Genomic DNA, 17024 nt, shown 5'->3' with positions numbered 1-17024 from the left:
ACAAAGTTGACTACATGCTTCATTATAGATGGGAGTGAAAAGACGTGATATTCTTATACCAATTTATTAATAACACTTAGCTTCAGTAATAATTTTGATCCTTTTTTATTTTTCAAGATCCATAACATGAGGTCACAGTTTTATGTGTTAGCAATATACAAAACACAAACCGGATGCCTTAATTGTATGTAGTGATTTTTTGCAATATGCACAACTATTAACAGTGCACATGGTATAATATAGTTGATGTTGTGGAATCCCTTTTATAAAGAAATGGCTTTTACAAAGAGAATAACATTTTATCTAATGTATCATCTTTATAATTATAGTTATGCCTTTACTTATGATCCTTCTTAATTAAATCAACAATAATAAACTTATCCCAGACAGCTACATCAACCCTTGCATGATCTCTTACAATCACAACAAGTTGTTTCAATCTTAAGACACCTATTAGCTACCACTTTGTGATTGGAATAGTATGCAGTGTAACTACCCCCGGATCTCAACATAAAACTGGACTAACTAATTTTTGATTTTTACTAACCCCCTGTACAGTAGTGTGATGCTCTTCAGGAGTTATAGGCATTTGAGCACGCTCGCCTTACAGCTCTCTCTCACTCAGTAGTGCGTGGCTCAAGCCTATCCCCCCCAAGGTTAATTTCACTTGGCGTTTCTATCTCTGGTGCTAGTAAGCCTAGCTAATTTATTTCCATTGTCAGCATTTCGTATGTATACCTTTCTACTAGTGACCATCTTCTTGAATGTTCTCATGGCATGCACATTTATAAACATGATGCACCAGTTGATATTGCCTACCCGGCATGCTCTGTCCCAGAGTCATCCACTCATCCTGGAGTTGAATGTATCTTATTATGATAACTCTTGCCCTGGCTATGTGTATCTTCCAGATTTTCAGCATGGCCGCCCTGTATACTTCTTCACACATTTATTCCTCCTCTTCAAGTGCTAGAATAGCTAGCTGCTGCAGCTGAGATGGAAGCATGGTGTGACTTTATCCCATTTGCTGTGGAAACTTTTGATGTTTGGTCTCCTTTTTTAGTTTTTACTCTTCGAGCTCTTTACTCCATTGATGAATGCACTACTGCCGGGAGTGGTGCTTTTAAAACTAAATGGCTTGAAGAAACTTGCTGCAACAACATTCAGTGTACAACATTTGGATACTATTACATTACTGGGCAGCTCTGCAGTGTGGTGGTTCCCTTTTTTGCTTCATAGTTTTGTAACTGACTAAGGCTGTTACTACCCAGTCGACTGGACTACTGGAGTGAAACTCTGGACTAACATATCGTTGGATTTTACACATTTTTGGTTGGATTTATTTAAAGTCTTGCTAGCTAAAGGTATGTCAGGGATCCTTCAGCTCACAACTAAATGCTGGATAGTAGCAGTGAAGTAAGTGTCTAAGGATTTCACTACTCCTCTACAACACTTACCCTTGTGCATATAGTAATGCTGCAGGCAATGATAGCAATGATTAACTAGTGATATAGAGTGGCAAGTAATGCTGTGGCAATTCTAATAAATTTATAGTAGGCCATCTAGCACATACAAGTATGGCAGGCAGAAAGAATTCTTTAGTTGTGCACCAGACAATTTTGTATATTAAAATTTTAACCTAGGTAGATTGTTCCAGTACAGGACTGTGTAGCTTGCATATCTCAAATTGTATAGCATCCCCAAAAGTCACTCAAGGATATTATTGGCAAGTTGCAATTGATCATTGGTCAATCATTGCTATTACGGCCCTGCAGAATCACAAATAAGGAGTGTATAAGTGTTGTAGAACAGTAGTGAAATCCTAATGAAGGCAGTTTTCACATATTCCACTGTTCCTACAGTATGTCCTATTCAGCATTAAATTTTGTAACTTGCTCTCAAGGCTTGCTGATGGTTCTTATCTAGCAAGATTCAATACATTAAACTGAAGTGTGTAGAAAACCCAAAATATGTCAGTCCAGTAGTGTTCTCGGCTGTCAAGTGCCAGTCCAGTGAATATAGTAACACCCAGAGATGATTTGATTTATTATTTTATATTCACAACAATCGACACAATGCTGTTCCTCCTTGTTGGAGTGATGCAAAAAAAAAACTACAACAACAAACTAAACATACATGCATATATAAACACAAAGCAAGACAATAACAAACATTGCACCACACACAAACAACACTGAATTACATGACAAGAAATGGCTTTTCATTTCGTCTCAAAAGCCTCTAAAAGAGTGAAGTTCTTTAATGTCAGTTGGCAAGGAATTCCACAAATGAGTAGCTTTGTACCGAAAAAATCTTTGAGTAAAACTTAAATTACATCTGACTGGGTAGGCAAACTATGGTGCAGTCCTAGTGTTGTTAGTCTGATTGCCAAACCGAATCAGAGGGAGAAGTGGAATCAAGACACACGGTAGTGTGTCGTGCGGCCCAAGAAGCCGGCGCGTAACACCCGTGAGTATAAGTATATTGACAGGAAGAAAGAAAACGCAATTTTCGCACCTCCGTAGCTCTGTACTTCCTTGATGAAACAAGACGATGTTTGCTGTGGACATGCCCTCCAACTGCAGCGCTCCACATTCCAAATTTGAGCGAAATCGCTTCCAGCGTTCCCGAGATATGCGACTTCAAAAATTGGCTCAGTTTCTTCGTTTTTTTTCCTTCTTATTTTTCTTTTTCTTGTCGTACACTTACAAAAACTGCTATAAAACGCGAACGCGAACGCCAAATCCAATTGCCTTGAAATTTGGCACACAGAAGGGAGATATAAAGGCGCATCTCGGTACCAACTTTGGCTGGAATACGATAAAGAGTTATGAGCGATTATTCACGATAAATAACACCAATATGTTGTCACGCCTACAGGGTAAACCGCGTATGGGAAGAAGCTGAAAATCGGTGGGTGAATAGGTTAACTATTGAACCTCAAACCTTTTGTGATTTGAAAGAAATCGAGCTAAAAAAACAGGAAGATACAACGAAAAAACCAACAGTGTGTAACAATTACGCAATCGAGATTAGCTAATAAAAAAAAAAACCACTGCTTACCACGCCTACCAGATAAACCGCTTGGGGTAATCCTTTGAAAATCGTTGTACAGATGGAGTAATCATCTTAGAAAGGCTCATCAATGGTGTAGAAGAATCAGACTTAAAGCCACGGGGTTATAACACGAAATCCAACTTGGTGCAGCAAGTGAGAGATCGAGATACTCTAATAGAGCAGTCATCCTAATAGAGCAGTCACCCTGCATGAAGAGAATTCAAGAGATCAGCTAGAAACAAGAAACCTGTATAAAGATCAGCTACACACAAGTAACCCCGTAGAGAGATCAGCTAGAAGAAGTTACCTTGTAGGGAGTTCATGCAACTATGGAAAGAGATAGTTCAGCTAGAAGAAACCACCTTGTAGAGTTCAGCTACAAAGAAACCACCATGTAGAGAGTTCAGCTACAAACAAATCGACCTGTGGAGAGATCAATAGAAGAAGTTACCTAGCAGAGAGTTCAGCTACAAAGAAACCATCATGCAGAGAGTTCAGCTACAAACAAATCTCCCTGTAGAGAGATCAGCTAGAAGAAGTTATCTTGTAGATAGTTCGGCTACAAACAAATCACCCTGTAGAGAGATCAGCTAGAAGAAGTTAACTTGTAGAGAGTTCAGCTACAAAGAAACCATCATTTAGAGAGTTCAGCTTCAAACAAATCACCTGTAGAGAGTTCAGCTACAAACAAATCTCCGTGTAGAGAGATCAGCTATAAGAAGTTACCTTGTAGAGAGTTCAGCTACAAACAAATCACCCTGTTGAAAGATCAGCTAGAAGAAGTCACCTTGTAGAAAGTTCAGTTACAAAGAAACCACTATGTAGAGAGTTCAGCTACAAACTAGTGACCTTGTAGAGACATCAGCTAGAAAAGTTACCTTGTAGAGAGTTCAGCTACAAAGAAACCATTCTGTAAAGAGCTCAGCTGCAACAAATCACCTGTACAGAATTCAGCTACAAACAAATCACCCTGTAGAGAGGTCAGCTAGAAGAAATTACCTTGTAGATAGTTCAGCTACAAAGAAACCACCATGTAGAGAGTTCAGCTGCAAAGAAATCACCCTGTAGAAAATTCAGCCACAAACAAATCTCCCTGTAGAAAGATCAGTTAGAAGAAGTTACCTTTTAGAGAGTTCAGCTACAAAGAAACCATTCTGTAAAGAGCTCAGCTGTGAACAAATCACCTGTAAAGAATTCAGCTACAAACAAACCACCCTGTAGAGAGATCAGCTAGAAGAAGTTACCTTGTAAATCGTTCAGCTACAAACAAATCACCCTGTAGAAAGATCAGCTAGAAGAAGTTACCTTGTAGAGAGTTCAGCTACAAAGAAACCACCATGTAGAGAGTTCAGCTGCAAAGAAATCACCCTGTATAAAATTCTTCCACAAATAAATTGCCCTGTAGAAAGATCAGTTAGAAGAAGTTACCTTGTAGAGAGTTCAGCTACAAAGAAACCATTCTGTAAAGAGCTCAGCTGCAAACAAATCGCCTGTACAGAATTCAGCTACAAACAAATCACCCTGTAGAGAGATCAGCTAGAAGAAGTTACCTTGTAGATCGTTCAGCTACAAACAATTCACCCTGTAGAGAGAGCATCTAGAAGAAGTCACCTTGTAGAGTGTTCAGTTACAAAGAAACCACCAAGGAGATTTCTGTAATCAATATATGTATTATATATATAATTTGTACATTTACTGATAAAATATTTAAAGTACATCTACTCCATCTTTTCTTCTTCCTGTGGTAAAAAAAAGATAGGTTAAAAAAGTCCCAAAGCCGGCCATAGGCCGGCTTTGGGGTATACAAATACAAAAAGAAATGAAATCTAATCCAAAACAGCCAAGCTGTAAAAAAAGTGTGCGGCCATCAAAAAGGCTACAGTGAAAAAAGATGTGAAATCCAAGGTGGCGGCCAAGAAATGGCTGTGATGGTAGGTTAATGACAATTCAGGTGAATTTTTGTGCCGCTTGGTCTTCACATCTTTTTTCACCATAGCCTTCCTGAGGGCCACACACTTTTTTTACAGCTTGGCTGTTTTGGATTAGATCCTACTTGTGGAGTGATACTGAAGAATAGATGATATGTAGATTAAACACACAGCATGATTTGTAACTGCTGAATTCAAGTCACATGGCATTGAAGCAAGGAGGGGCCCTGGCCCACACAGGCAAAGCATGAAGCAAATGAGATGATACAAACGAGTTCATTAAAAGCTTGATGATTTCACCAGGAAGTTCCTTCTTGTTGCAATTTACAAGGTGGATGATATAATACAACATCTTCTTACATACATTCACAACTTGTTCATATCACCTTAGCTGACTATCAAACACTAACCCAACTGAAAATATTTTTGTCTGTTACTAGTACATAATGTGATGTTTTCACTGAAAAGGCTGTGAGTTTCTATGTCAAGTGATGCCGAACCACATAATGCTGGATTTCTTGACATTAAGTTTTCCAGGTAGTATTCCTGTTTCTGGTCCTTCATGAATTGAAAATTGGATGAGGGCAGGAGGATTTATTAAAATTAGCCATTATGCCATTATTTATATGTATATGCAGATTAGCACGGTAAAATGTACTTTTAGCTAATAGAAAATTTTGCATCAACAAAAGGTAATAAAACTGCAAGTACATAGCTAGCTGTAACTGTACAAAACAGCAACAAAATTAATATTCATACAGGGCTGCATTGTAGAAGACACTGATCCAGAAATAAACAAAGGGAGTGGTTGACCCAGAATTTAAGTTGAGAGTCTCGATTGTCAGAAGTATTAGGAACAGTGTTATAATCTAGCTTATATGCAAGTGAAACACACATAATAATATTATGAGTAGCATGGTATTCTGCTCTTGTGTGCTGTATTAATGTGATCCCAGTACAATGTGATCATATGAAGTGCCTAAAAGCAAATAGTTCACATAATACACCTGTATGTGATATGTAGGTGATAGTCTAGGTTTGCTCCATAATGTAAACTATCATCTCGAGCTCCCACTAATCACATACCCCACAGAAAGAAACATGTTATTTTAAAGCCGATTATACTGTATTTTATATTTAATGCTGCTACATATACATATATCAAGACACACGGTAGACCCAAGAAGCCGGCACGCCACACCGTGAGTATATTTACAGGAAGAAAGTAAACGCGATTTTCACACCTTTGTAGCTCCGTGATTCCTTATCCGATTGGAACCAAAGTTGCTACAGCAGTGCCGGCTAGGTAGAGGAGTCCACATTCCAAATGTGAAGAACATCGCTACATCCATTTCCGAGATATGATCGGCCAAAGTTTGGGTTTTTTTTCTTCGTTTTTTTTCTTCTTCTACTTCTTCTTTTCGCACACTTTGCAAAATCCGCCATAAAACACGAATTCGTGCGCCAATCGGGCTGAAATTTGGCACACTTAAAGGGCTCATTAAGGCGAATCTCAGTACCAAGTTTGGTAGGGATCTGATGAACATTCACGGAGTTATTACCGATTATTTGCGTAAAATAAGGTCGAAGGTCTGTCACGCCCACAGGGTAAACCGCTAGAAGGAATGCGCTGACAATTGCTATGTAGATGGAGTAACTATCGTAGGAGTGCCTTTTTGTGGTTTGAAAGGAATCCAGTTAAAGGCCATCGAGATATGACACAAAACCCAACCTGCGTCACAATTACGCGATCGATTTTTATGAATAAAAAAACTATTAGTTTTCACGCCTACTGGGCAAACCGCTTAGAGCAGTGAGCTGAAAATCGGTGTGTAGCTGGAATAATCATCATAGAAAGTCCTTGCAGTAGTACAGAAGAATCGGATTACAAACCACTGAGTTATGATTCCAAAGCAACTACGTGTAACATATGCGAGATCGAGATACTCTAATAGAACAGTCACCCTAATAGAGCATTCAGCTAATTTATTTACTCCATTATAGAATTCTATTACATTGCAAGTTATTCTGTAGGGAGTTCAGCTGCAAACAGTTAATCTTATAGACAGTTCAGCAAGAAGCAAGTCACCCTATAGAGAGTTCAGCTACAGATATATTGTTGTAGTGATTCAGAAGAATCAGAACATTACAAGTCGCACTAGAAGAGAGTTCAGCTATAAACAAATCATGTACCCTGTGGAGAGTTTGGCTACACTCTCTAGAGAGTTCAGCTACAAACAAGTCACTGTGGAGAGAGTTCAGCCACAAAGAAACTACCCTGTAGAGAGTTTATCTATACAAACAAGTTAACCTATAGAGACCAGCTGCAAACAAGTAACCCTGTAGAGATTTCAGCTACAGACAAGTTACTTTATAGTTTATACAATGTTCAGCTACAAGTAAGTCACTCTGTAGAGAATTCAGCTACATACAAGTCACTCTGTAGAGAATTTTGCTACAAACAAGTCACAGTGTAGAGAGTTCAGCAACCAAAAACCCACCTGTAAAGAGTTCAGCTATACAAACAAGTTACTCTGTAGAGAGAACAGCTAGAAACAAGAGAGAGCTAGTTGCCCTGTAGAGATCTCAGCTGCAAAGAAACCCTTTATAGAGATCAACTACAAACAAATCACCCTGCAGAGTGTTCAGCTATAAACAAATCACCCTGTAGAAAGTTCAGGTACATACAAATCACCCTATATAGAGTTCAGCTACAAAAAAAATCACTCTGTAGAGAGTTCAGCTACAAAGAAACTATCCTGTAGAGAGTTCAGCTACAAACAAGTTACCCTACAGTGAAATCAGTTTGAAACAAGAGATTTCAGCTACAGACAAATCAACTTGTAGAGAGTTCAGCTATGAACAGATCACCAAGTCACCCTGTAGAGAGATCAGCTAGAAGAAATCACCGTCTACAGAGATCAGCTAGAAGCAAGTCACCTTGTAGAGAGTTTAGTGACAAAGAAACAATCCTGTAGAGAGTTCAGCTACAAACCAATCACCCTGTAGAGAGTTCAGCTACAAATAAATCAACCTGTAGAGAGATCAGCTAGAAACTAGACACAATATAGGGAATTCGGTTACAAGCAAATCACCCTGTAAAGAGATCAGCTACAAACAAATCACCTTGCAGTGAGTTCAGCTACAAACAAATTACCCTGTAGAGAGATCAGCTACAAACAAAACACTGTGTAGAGACTTCAGCTACAAACAAATCAACCTGTAGAGATTTCAGTTACTACCAAATCACCCACTGTAGAGAGATCAGCTACAACCAAATCACCCTGTAGAGCAGGGGCGTACAGAGGGGGGTTTCCAGGGGTTTCAGGAAACCCCTTTGGATTTTACATAGTACTCGAAACATTAAGAAATTGATACTTCAGGTTTCCAGAATCTGGAATCTGTCATGGAACAGGACACACTTTAAACTTTTATCTTAGTTAAATAATGGTTTCTAACATGATAGCAACACTTATAGCATTGTTCTGAATTGTGATTTTAGTGAAAAGATCGAGATACTCTAATAGAGCAGTCCGGCAATATAAACTACTTTAATATAACAGTTACTTAGCTGTAGTGGAAACACCTTTTCAAAATTCCTACGTACGCCCCTGTAGAGAGATCAGCTACAACCAAATCACCCAGTAGAGAGATCAGCTACAAACAAATCACCCTGTAGAGAGATCAGCTACAAACAAATCACCCTGTAGAGAGTTCAGCTGCAAACAAATCACCCTGTAGAGAGTTCAGCTACAAACAATTCACCCTCTGGAGAGTTCAGCTACAACCAAATCACAGTTCAGCTACAAACAAATCACCCTGTAGAGAGTTAAGCTACAAACACATCACCCTGTAGAGAGATCAGCTACAAACAAATCACCTTGCAGTGAGTTCAGCTACAAACAAATTACCCTGTAGAGAGATCAGCTACAAACAAAACACCGTGTAAAGACTTCAGCTACAAACAAATCAACCTGTAGAGATTTCAGTTACAAACAAATCACCCACTGTAGAGAGATCAGCTACAACCAAATCACCCTGTAGAGAGATCAGCTACAAACAAATCAACTTGCAGTGAGTTCAGCTACAAACAAATTACCCTGTAGAGAGATCAGCTACAAACAAAACACCGTGTAGAGACTTCAGCTACAAACAAATCAACCTGTAGAGATTTCAGTTACAAACAAATCACCCACTGTAGAGAGATCAGCTACAATCAAATCACCCTGTAGAGAGATCAGCTACAAACAAATCACCCTGTAGAGAGATCAGCTACAAACAAATCACCCTGTAGAGAGTTCAGCTGCAAACAAATCACCCTGTAGAGAGTTCAGCTACAAAAAAAAATCAACCTGTAGAGAGATCAGCTATATAGACACTAGACACAATATGTGACCAGATTTTACAGAACCGATCCAAATCGCACATCAGGCAAAATCAAACTAACACCACCAGTGGATAGCTACACTATCGTACTACAAGTTTTGACCCTCAGCACTACTCAAACTACACGAGGCTGGTTTTTACACACGCCTTTTCTGGGTGGTGTGGAGTGCTCAAATGGCGGTTTCAGGCCTTGTGAAGGACCTGGCTTGGCAAGAGTCAGTGGTTTACTGGTGGACAGCCTTATAATGTTGACCAGACGTGTTCTCTGCTGATTTTGCTACATATCAGCCACTAAGGAGCCAGCACAGCCCTGTAATCTGGTGTCTGGACTCCAATCGTGGTCTGCCTCCATTTTGAGGTCTAACTTTTGCCCTCCCCGCCACCCCCCAGCCTCCACCCCTTTGTGAGCACTCGTGATACTACTTCGCTCGTCCAACTGCTCAGATTTTCTATCTTATTTGGCGGGAAACTGTACAAGCAGCTACAAGTACTGGAACTGGCTTGAAAGGTAACTGATTGATGCATCTTTTGTGTAAATTTCATACGCGTGCTTGCTATCCTTGGAGAGTTATGCTGGCTTGAATTCTTTAAAACCGTTTATCTCGAAACTTCTAATGTGCGATTTGGATCGTTTTTCCAAAATCCAGTCACATATAGGGAATTCAGTTGCAAGCAAATCACCCTGTAGAGACTTCAGTTTCAAACACATCACCCTGTAGAGAGATCAGCTACAAACAAATCACCTTGCAGTGAGTTCAGCTACAAACAAAGTACCCTGTAGAGAGATCAGCTACAAACAAAATACCTTGCAGTGAGTTCAGCTACAAACAAATCACCCTGTAGAGAGTTTAGCTACAAACAAATCAACCTGTAGAGAGATCAGCTATATAGACACTAGACACAATATAGGGAATTCGGTTACAAGCAAATCACCCTGTAGAGAGTTCAGCTACATACACATCACCCTGTAGAGAGATCAGCTACAAACAAATCACCTTGCAGTTAGTTCAGCTACAAACAAGTTACCCTGTAGAGAGATCGGCTACAAACAAAACACCTTGTAGAGACTTCAGCTACAAACAAATCAACCTGTAGAGATTTCAGTTACAAACAAATCACCCACTGTAGAGAGAGCAGCTACAACCTAAATCACCCTGTAGAGAGATTAGCTACAAACAAATCACCCTGTAGAGAGATCAGCTACAAACAGATCATCATCCTGTAGATAGTTCAGCTATAGATACAAGTCACCCTGTAGTAGGAGAAGTCACCTTGTAGAGAGATCAACTAGAAACAAGTCACCTTGTAGAGACCAGCTACAAAGAAACCATCCTGTAGAGAGTTCAGCTACAAACAAATCACCCAGAGAGTTCAGCTATGAACAGATCACCCTGTAGAGAGTTCAGCTATACAAGTCACCCTGTAGAGAGATCAGCTAGAAGCAAGTCGCCTTGTAGAGAGTTCAGCTACAAAGAAACCATCCTGTAGAGAGTTCAGCTACAAACAAATCATCCTGCATAGAGTTCAGCTGCAAATAAATTACCCTGTAGAGAGTTCAGCCACAAACAAATCACCCTGTAGAGTGTTCAGCTAGATAAAAGTCACCCTACAGAGAGATCAGGTCACCCTATAGAGAGATCAGCTAGAAGAAGTGATCTTGTAGAGAGTTCAGCTGCAAAGAACCCACTCTGTAGAGAGTTCAGCTAGAAATAAGTTACCCTATAGAGAGATCAGCTAGAACCAAGTCACCCTGTGGAGATTTCAGTTACAAACAGATCATCCTGTAGATAGTTCAGCTAGATACAAGTCACCTTGTAGAGAAATCAGCTAGAGGAAGTCATCTTGTAGAGAGCCAGCTAGAAACAAGTCACCTTGCAGAGAGTTCAGTGACAAAGAAACTATCCTGTAGAGAGTTCTTCTACAAACAAATCACCCTGTAGAGAGTGCAGCTACAAACAAATCAACCTGTAGAGAGTTTAGCTACATTTCAAGTCTCTTAGTAGAAAGATCAGCTGCGAACAAGTTATCCAGTAGGGAATAATAGACATGTAATAAATATATTTATATAATTACTGATAAAATCAAAAACAGTTGAAGTATTAAAAATCTGCTCTGTCTTTTTATTCTTTCTGTGGTAAAGAAATAGGATAGGTTAAAAAAGCCCCAAAACCAGCCTATGGCCAGCTTTGGGGTATACAAATACAAAAAGAAGTGATATCTAATCAAAAACAGCCAAGCTGTAAAAAAAGGTGCGGCCCCTAAAAAGGCCAAGGTGAAAAAAGATGTGAAATCCAAGGTGGCGGCCAAGAAATGGCTGTGATGGTAGGTTGATGGTAAAAAATTTAATAACGACAATTCAGGTGAATTTGGTGCCGCTTGGTCTTGGCACAAAATTCCCCCGTATCCAACAATTAAGCGACTTTTAATAAAAAAAAATTTATTGACAAGATACACGCGTCTACACTGGAAGCAGGTTTTCAAGGCTCTGTTAACTTATGGAGCGTCAGATAACTTTTAAACCTTTCCCAGGTTCTAGCAGGAATGGCCAGCATGACATCTACTTTCACGTAAAATGTAACAGCTTAATACGGCCTTCTTCATGGTACAAAGTAGGGGGTTTAACATTACACATAGAACCATTGGCAATGAAAATATTGGCTCACCCCAACAATCCAGGCGCGAACTTTTTAACGAATCCAGGTTATACCAGGCTAGATCTATCCTTTCTTGAATACTTCAGCTAGCTATACCGTTCGTGACGAACGTTTTACACGGTACAAATAATTTTATAAAAATCACCATCTCAATCCCGGCTGAGCACTGATTAATAGTGACGCGCGCGCTATATTGCGTGGGCGAGTTGCAATGGAGAAGCATTCCGTTCTTGAATGTTTAATTCATCAACTTTTCAATGGTCAATAGTCCTTGTACATCATGCTAATAATTTTTTGATCACGTGATACATCTTTGTATTTTGTACATGTAATCAAATAAATATTTTTTAAAAATGGTCATTATAAAAATTTCAAGTTAGTTGTTTGCAGTTCTCCGACATATAAACCTGTGGAAAAAACAGTCACATTTAAATTGGTGAATTTAAAAAAAATCTTTATCACGCACACACTACACACACACACACACACACACACACACACTACACACACACACTCTACACACACACACACACACACACACACACACACACACACACACACACTACACACACACACACACACACACACACACACACACACACACACACACTACACACACACACACACACGCACCCACACACACACACACACACACACACCCACACACACACACACTACACACACACTACACACACACACACACACTACACACACACACACACACACACACACACTACACACACACTACACACACACACACTTCACTACATATTCACATAAAAATAAAACACTACAAGGTATGGTAATGGTTGTTTACATTGGTTAATTTTATGGTGCGCCACAGGGGCGTAGCCAGGATTTTTTGAAGGGGGGTTCCAGCACCAGAATTGAGTTACTAGAAGCAGGGGTCTGGGGGCGCAGCCCCCAGCCGCTGAGAGCCTTTCAATATTTTAATGAAACAAAACTCAGCAAATTGCTATATTTTATGCAAAAAGTACATTAATTATGATGCATTAAGTACCCCTGGGATGAAGGTAGTACTAGATAAAGTCACCTAGTGGAAACAGATAGCATAACACATAGAGACACATATAGTAATCTGTAAGTGATGGTTATATCTCACTGTGGTATAAGAGCCATGAATCCACTGATACAAATGACAATCAAAACAAGAGATAATAAACATCTTAATGATTAAGACAAAATACACATTACAAGCATACAGGGGCCTAGACACAAGGGTACCATGTGCTGATGGATCAGTACAGGAGCCCTGGAAAGACTTACATTAACTAAAATTAAATTAAATTACAATACACCAAAAAAAAATCTACATATATCTATATGTAATACTTAAAGTTTACCTAAGGTGGTCTAAAGGATCCCAGTCCAGGGAGGCTCTAGAATTAAAAATTCTGTAAGAACAGGACACAGCAATGCGAACTGCCTGCTCAAACAAAAATCTTACGATTTTCTTTGGCACTTCACAAGCAGTAGCCATTTGAGCAATTGTTTCTGACAAAAAGTGGCCTAAACAACCAATTTCAATGGGAACAAGATTGACAGTTAACCCAGAAAGCTGAAGGTCATATTGCAAGGAGCTATATCGATCTTCCTATCTAGCTCTAGCAGCAAGAAGATGTTGCTGGGTATTAGTTGGTACTGTCAATTCGAACAAATCATTAGAAACCAATACCAAGTCAGGCCTGCTGAGGGTGGAGGAAAGAGTGGTTGGGATGGTATTAGGGGGGGCTGGAACTAGCTAGATAACCTGGAAGGTCTGTAACTATACAAATATGCATAGCATGAATTCATTTTGTATAACACAAGTGATAAATTACTGGAGCTCTATATCTTTAAACACTGCACACCAAAGCTATAGCAGTATATATAAGGTTATGCTAAGTTTTGCATTTAATGTTGGAATGTCTGAAAAACTTCATATGGACATGGATATTTACATGCATGTTCTATTAGAATATACCCGACTGCTCTATTAGAGTATATACCTGACTGCTCTATTAGAGTATATCGATCTTTTAAACAAGTTTTGAAGAGGGCTCATGTTACCTCTGTAAATCCTTCCCTGAGAGATGAATGTAAGTTTTATCAATTGTTGTGCTGTGCCATTACACTATATTGCTCACTCATTTTGTCCTGCCACACTAAATGGTGTGTTAGAATCCTGCTTGCAGAAGTCTAAATTTTACAGGGGGGGTTCCTGAACCCCCCGGAACCCCCCCTCCCTATGCTCCTGCGCCACATATAGCAACAAGGGAAATGTGTATCTGTGATCAAGAATTTAATTTAGATTGTAATATCATAATTAGATGGTCACACTATCTTTGTCAACTAGAGATGAACTGGCTTTTGGTAAAAAGCGAGGGGTAGCCAATGCCTTGGGACTCTTGTATGCTATGTGAGAAATCCAATCAGAAATACACAAATATATTAGAAACCAAATACTAAATCCAAAATCATGTTAAAATAATGGAGAAAGTGAGTTTAACAAAGTAGACAATGATCGATCATGAATAACTAGAACAAGATGTAGATCAACAACTGTACAGGTAGTTACTAGTTAGCAATGTCACTAAATGCTTTTAAAAATACATAAAGATTGGGAGTCTCGTACACACCATTTGGGTGCTTTTCGTGGGCGTTGGCAACCCCTCTGGTACACCATTTCTGTGTTTTGCGTGGGCGTTGGCTACCCCTCGGGAAAAATAAAATAATGAAAGACTATACAGAAGCTGATCTGTACAGAAGATGAGCCCTGCACAGCTACGTGGGCTTCATTTTACAAAGCATACACTCACCTTATTTGCACATTGCCCAATCGTCATCATGGACGCTTCCACCTCCCACCGTGCACTAAAGTAATAGAAACAAACATCATTAAATAATATAAGCATTAATATTATTATAGCATAACACAGCAGCACAATATTACAGCATGATAAACAAACCAAAGTATTTATACAGAAAACTATGTCATAGACATTTAATCGTCCCCTCCCCTCCACACCCTCCCACCCACCCACCCCCTATACAATATACATGCTATACAGGTGAGCATATAACAGTTGCTAAAATTAACAGGTTTTTGTAGAATCAGTTTTATTTTTAAAATTCTAATTGAACAAACAGTACATTTTCATACTGTAGCTGAATGACATTAAAATACATTGAATTGTCTGATATGCTGAATTGTCGTTATTAAATTTTTTACCATTAACCTGCCATCACAGCCATTTCTTGGCCGCCACCTTGGATTTCACATCTTTTTACACCTTGGCCTTTTTAGGGGCCGCACCTTTTTTTACAGCTTGGCTGTTTTTGATAGGATATATATATATATATTCATGTAATAAAATACATATCAACTCCATCTATCTGGTGATAGTGGATGATTTGGTAGGTGTGCAGAGTTCAATATCTTTTTTTGATTTATCCCTTATTAGAGCTTGGAGGGGTAAGACGTTTTGGGGGCTGATACCAGAGAGGAGCAAAATAAAAGTTTTTCCTCCCCAAAATTCATAGGCCTTCTATGTGGAGTACAGCTATGAACCCTGCACTATCACATTTCTAGCTACAATATTCTAGAAATGGAGAACACAGTCAGGATGCTGCCATGTCACCTGTGCTATAAGGGTTAGAGTTGGAACCTACTGTGGTAGTTAAAGGTCATGAATCAAAATGATAACTTAATCTGGTAGTCAAATTAAGTTGCTCTCTCCCCACTCCCATCTGAGGACTAGGATAATTCCTAACCCCTAATTCCCTTAAAAGAGTCAGTTTTGCTGAGCCAAAATTGCAGTATTCTGCTTCAAGCAATACCTCTTGCATGCTTTTTTCCCCATGCTGCTTCCTAATAAAGAAGCATGTAACTAAGCAAACATACAGCAAGTACATACACAACAGCTATATTATAATAATAATAATACACTGTATATAGGACACCTGGTTAGCAGAGGGTGGGAGGGAATTTCTTCTAGACTTACTGAGACCACTTTCCACAACTTGATTACTTACTAAGTTAATCACATCCGCTCTGAGCATGTGTTTCGCCTTTTTAGTTATCTCTAATCTTATACCCCACACAGTACCAATTGCACGCTGGCCCCTTCCGCATCATTAACTTAGTTTAATATGATTAAACTTCAATAAACAATCCTCTGTTGTATGTAGGAGATGATAGTCTAGCACAATGTAAACTATCATCTCCCACTAATCACATACCCCACAGAAAGAAACACGTCATTAAAACCAATTATACTGTATTTCCTATTAAATAACCGACTCTAAAATTTATGCAACTCACTAACTTTGGTGCACTCACATTTTGCCATAGTTGTAGGATAATTTGCTGGCAATTATACCCAAAGAATAATGGTAGCTACATAAACTAAAATTGATTCAGCCATAAAGCAGACCCCGCCATACGTACTTTCTTTCAAGAACTCCTCTGCATATAGTGGTATTCAGTTGTGATTAGCATTATAGAATTATTTCAGTATCAAATATTGTATGTCTGAGTGGCTGCAAGGTCATGCATGGTTGGTGGTTGGCCACCCCCCTTAATCAGCCTCTAGCTGATTGTAGACAGCTGGTAATCTAATGTATGGAACAAATTCACACAGTAAATTGCAATCTTCTCTTCCAGCATCCCTAATTTTTTGTTCTTGATTAGTGAAAACTTCCTTGGCAAATGCTTTTGCAGCTTTCAAGTTGTTTCTTTTCATAAATCCAAGAATTTCACCCATTGGTACCTCATCAAATGTTTCATCATAATAATATTCCTTATAAGACAGAGTATTTTCCAGGAACATTCAACAGGTGGATTTCAGTACCTTGCTGGTATTTTTTTTTGGCGAGTTACAACAAATTAAAGCTAAATGAACTTATAGATGTATCCGTATAATTATACTATACACACACTAATCTATCTAAAATTATCAGTGTCTACGTACATTGTTGGTTGATTCAGTAATTCACA

Source organism: Dysidea avara, chromosome 8 (genome assembly GCF_963678975.1).
Source record: "Dysidea avara chromosome 8, odDysAvar1.4, whole genome shotgun sequence".
NCBI lineage: Eukaryota > Metazoa > Porifera > Demospongiae > Dictyoceratida > Dysideidae > Dysidea > Dysidea avara.
The sequence above is the reverse complement of the archived record's forward strand: the minus strand, read 5'-3'. Positions refer to the sequence as shown.